Raw genomic sequence first — 5,533 nt, 5'->3', positions numbered from 1 at the left:
CTTTACGTTCTCAACTTGTTAAGACTTCATGAAGTAGAGATTTACAACTTGGCACTCGGGTCTTTCGTTGTGTAACATTTCAGACGAAGTGTCATATTGTAGCATAACACCGCCGTTACGTACTTGTACGTAACACACAGACATACTTGGCAAAGAACTTGCAATTTATTTACTACATTTCACAAGCCTAGCCTGAAATGTTTCGTTATCAGTATTATCCGATGGAAAAGAAAGTGTATTATTTCTTAGTCTTCTTATTATTATTTTTCGTTGTGAACAAATAACTTTCATGGAAGTTGTTTATTGTTGGAAAGTTTATTAACGCGTGGCAGAGAATGACGTTAAATTGCGTGTTGTTTCCGTTTCGTAAGGTCAGTAGTCAGTATCTTCTTAAGTTATAAGGCAAGTTGGCTAAGGAAATCTGTCCGAAATCGAATGAGAATATTCCTGGCAGTGAAGGCCTAGCTGTTGTCAGTAAACGGAAGAGAAGCACTGGATCTTCCGTACTGTGGGTGCAGAGAGCCGTTAAACTGTTGAAGGTTCTGGAACCGATTAGTGTTATTATTCAATTCATTTCAATGCAATTCAATTCGTGTTTATTTACGTGCAAACTTAACAGCACGGAAGCCAATTACAAAGTTGGCACTAGTACATAGAAATTCAGAAATAACCAAAAAACAAAATACAAAATAAGACAGTCTATATAACGGCAGTAAATTAATAATAATTTCAAGAAAAATTAAAGTTAACATTAATAGGTGAAAAAAATAAGATAAGTATATTTCGAATGGTTATTTCATTATGTGGTGAGAAAGGACATACACATACATACANTTAGGTTCAGTGTCATTGACAGAAACTGTTCCGATTGCAAATATGTAGAGATCTTTACCCACCGCGTTGGTAGCATAGGCGCACCGAGCAGAAGGACAGTGTTTATTAGAGGGACAAACACCAAGCAATGAGAAGTCCCTAAGATTGCCGGGAGGAACACGAAGGCTAACTTTTTCCAAAAGAGAAGCGCAGGATTTAAGACCACGAAAGACCTGAACAAAAAAAAAGTGCATCAAGGTGATGTTTCCATTTACGTAAAGATTGCAGACTTAATTTCTCTAAAGCATCAGTATAATTTTGTGAAATATGAGNTTCTCTAAAGCATCAGTATAAGTATATGAAATATGAGGAAAAAAAACGATAAAGACAGACGGACACAAACTTCTGCTGGATGTGCTCAAGCTTATTGGCATCAGTCGAGGTGATGGATTTCCAAACCACCAAGGCATATTCCAACTTGGACCTGACTAAAGTAAAGTATTGTACATACAGACTCTCCAGGGAGGAAAACCTGTAGGAATGGAGCGAATCAGGCCTAAAGCTCTATGTATTCGGAAAATATGTAATTAACATGTGCGTGAAAATGTAACTTTGAATCAAAGAAAACACCCAGATCCTTAGTACTGCTGGTGCGTGTAATGAGCATGACAAAGCTGATACTCGTAGCTCGGAAAATATGTTTTTCTGGTATATGACACAACACGCGTTTTAGCAGTATTAAGTCTCATGGAGTTACGAAATTAATGTCAGATTGAAGTAAGAGGAAATCATGTGGAGAGTTAATAATGCGGAAAATGTTGAGGTCATCGGCAAATATTCGAAGTTTACAGTATTTAACAGAGTTAATAGTAATAATAATAATTAATAATGAAATAATTAAATTAAAAACAAATAATTGACAACAGACTGAAGCCACTTAGGCCCACAGACAAACACTGTAAAATCTGCTAATAGTCGTTTTTCCTTTGGCTCTACAGCCCCAATTTGGGCCTTGGCCTACCTCCATGAAACTCTCCGTTTCACTTCGGTTTACTAGATCTTAGACATTCGGTAGAACTCCTTGGGCGGGTGTTCAGCTTGTCGCAAGGCCTTACCTGTACACAAACACAGAAAAGCGCACGCACGCACACATATAAAAACACTAAACATGCATGCCCTGACTGTAATTAGAACCCACGATCTCGGTTTCCGAGCGAGCGAAGACAGTACACGCTTTAGACCGCGCGGCTACCGTCGCCGGCGCGAATAGTCTTAATATAAGGAAAATATGTACATGTAAAAAAGAAACATAAAAAACATGCAACAGAAAACTGCTTGTCACCTGCTTTTTGCTGGTTTCTTGTTTGGCTTGCAGTTTTATCCTGAAGATGGAGGCAACACGTTCTTCCGAAACATTGGACACTTTTACCGAACTACATGGTGTTACATATCAGGAGCTAGTACTCTTCCCGATGTCTGAGAACACAGTTCTGCAGAAGATAAGTCTATTTGGGCCTAGGAGACATGAACTAAAGGGGACTGAAGAATGCATACATAACGAAGAATTCCATAAGCGCTTCTCTTTGGTCCATTATTAAGGCAATAAAATGACAAAAGATGATACAAGAGGGGCATATGGCACAAATACTGGCAACGAGAAACCAGGATATTTCTTGACAGCTGAGTAACTGTCAATTTTCTAAAGAAGAGTTTTCTGAAGGCATATATTAAAATATTTCTACAAAAGCTGAGAGCTGCCTCCATCTCAGAAGAGCATAATGTCACAGGAACTACACCTGCAATATCTCGCTGACAGAACTTAAAAATCACGAAGCGTTAGTCTATAAACCCTGAAAGTTTATAAATATATCCACAAAGTTTGTTTATATTGGCACTTTCAGTGTATTAAAATGCTTCATAAAGTGCTTTTAGGCACACGTTTAGTGTCTTGCAACACTAAATTTTACACCCGTAAGTGAAACTTGACATTTATTGTTGTCACTTAATAAAAAGCAATTTCATATTTTTCCCGGAAACAAAATATTTTGTTTGAAGCATGGTATGTGTATTGTGCCAACTGCGGCCACTTCAACAGCATACTTCTTAAATCCCTCCCACCGGTAATACCAAGGCAGCAGCCTCTCAGATTGTTGAGGCAGTAACTTTAATATCACTTGAATGCCTGAACCGGACGCCATAAAACTGCCAAATTACGTATGCCAACCGACGTCACTCTACTGCGTAGTTCATACATCCATCCATTCAGTAATACCAAAAGCATCCTCTCACATGGTATTGTTTTTATTGGCTTTAATGCTGTTTATTGTACTACACAGTCCGTCAACAATGCAACAAATTGTTCCTTCTTTCTTACACTTTCACTTTCGACACATGTTTCGGCCCTAAATGGCCGTCTTCAGGTGTCTTATTATGCTGAAACTGCTACACTGCACTAATATTGTCCGTTCGTCACATATGCGACTCTACGCTTCATGATTCAAAACGTCATACTCGTAGTCTAACTGGTAGGCGCTAAAAATACGACTATGACGTTGTAAACCATGAAGAGTACAGTCGCATATGCGACGAACGGACAATATTAGTGCAGTGTAGCAGTTTTAGCATAGTAAGACACCTGAAGGTAACCATTTAGGGCCGAAACATGTTGTGTCGAAAGAGAAAGTGTAAGAAAGAAGGAACAATTTGTTGCATTGTTGACGGACTATGTAGTACAATAAACAGTATTAGAAATAGTAACCAGCTTGGAACACGCATTAAGCATAGCTTCCTTGAAGGTGAAGGAGACGTGCTTCTCCGAAACTTCCGTTGACTTTCAACGGACTACAAGGCTTTATATTGCATAAGCTATATCTCTTCGTATTTTGCTCCCAAAAAATATGTATTAAACTGATTCTGTTGAAGTTTGTTACACCACAACACAGAGAAGATCTGCTCTGACCCCGTGACAAATTTGCACCCTCATCAAAAGAATACGGAACACTCAATTAAGACTCACTCATTCTCGTCACTGTACAGTGCAACTGGCCACTGACAGGGTCAAGAGTGTCCAGGGGCTTATGCGGTTGTAATACACTCCTGCCCGAACAGTACTGATTGAATACCCTGCCCAACGAAACGAACAACTTTGCCTGTCATGCACACAAACCTGGGTGGTTCTAGTAAAGCTGAACGTGCTGTACTTCACACTAAACAGCTAATCATTGTTGTTCTGTTTCATAACGCTTTTTCAAGCACCTATGTTACACAGTACTGAAAAGTACGATGATTTAGAAAAGTATGTGGAAGGAAACAACCGTGGCCTATTTTAAGAAATTATAACGAAAATTTGCTGGAAGCACTGGGGAAAACCACACTTAACATTACACATCACCGCGACTTTTCATTTGCAGTTTCTTTGGTTTGAGGGTGTGAGGTACCAAAATTTGATCGAAAAATAGACTATTTTCGCAATTTAGTTTTATTTTTTAAATGATGCTCTGATATTTGAAGATTGCAAGTAGCATTGTTTTATGTCCCTGGGTAAATCTGAAGACCGTGGAACATCATGTTTTTGTCAATAAAAAAGAAAATAAGACAAATGTAGTTAATTTCTAGCCGAAGTAAGTTACATGTAACAGAGTTCATTCTTGGAGATCATAGCCTTGTAACTGGAGAGTATTTTGGCAAAGGAGTACCATGGATATGTATCTGGAGTACTCTAGGTAACAAGTGGTGTTATGATTTGCTGAATAGTTCTTACATTTTGTTTTTTCTACCCACACATATATTTATACCGACATAACTTCGGATCCACTTATCCAATCTGCATGGGATATGTACCCAGTATATGTCAATATATAATAAATATTCCACAAGAGGGAAATTATAATCTATGACATAGGAGACCCATAACAAAACACGTATTTTAATTTTTATAAAAAATAAAGTATAATAATTGGAGTAAATTATAGACTAAGTAAATCAAATTAAAATCATTCTTGAAGATTATGAGTAATTGCTGACGTACCTAATTCAAAAGCTGGTCAGGATACATTGCAGTATTTTAAGAACTACATTTCGGTGTCAGTAAAAGAAAATATTGGAACCTTGAAAAATTTTCATACTTTCTTTACAACAATATGGCTGTCTTTTAATGATAATAAAATGACACGAGGCTTGGCGCAGATCATAACAAAGTACAGGTTTCTTAAAATTTCACGATCCTCCTCCCGAAATGTGAGACGAAAGCCTTTTCCACACTTCATCACGGATGGAATGTATGTATGTGTGTGTGTGTGTGTACTATCAACCGAAAGCCGCAGTCGAAATGTTCGGAATCTTGTTTCATATTCGGGAGGTATTGGTTTCAGTTCTGTCCCGTACGTCGGCTACACTGAATAAGGAGTTTCGCAGTCGTCCATGGTAATTCCTGGCTTCCTGCCACATCCCTTCTTATTTTCCATTCATAGTCCCATTCAGAGCTGTAGAAACTGTAATTACAGACAGCAGAGTGTTTCATAAGAAGCTGATGGTCACTAAGCTTGTTAAGAATTTCCCCATCTTTTATGGCAACTTATTTCAGTATCATGTTCACAAGAATCCGCCACTGGACTGGGTCCTGAGGCTGTTGAAACCAGTCTAAACCCACTCACCCTGCCTCTTTAGGGTCCATTTTAAAGATAGATATACTCCTACACATGTCTCCTTCTGTCAAAGTTTC

The sequence above is a fragment of the Cryptotermes secundus genome, unplaced genomic scaffold (assembly GCF_002891405.2).
Source record: "Cryptotermes secundus unplaced genomic scaffold, Csec_1.0 scaffold303, whole genome shotgun sequence".
Taxonomy (NCBI): domain Eukaryota; kingdom Metazoa; phylum Arthropoda; class Insecta; order Blattodea; family Kalotermitidae; genus Cryptotermes; species Cryptotermes secundus.
Note: the sequence above shows the minus strand (reverse complement) of the source record.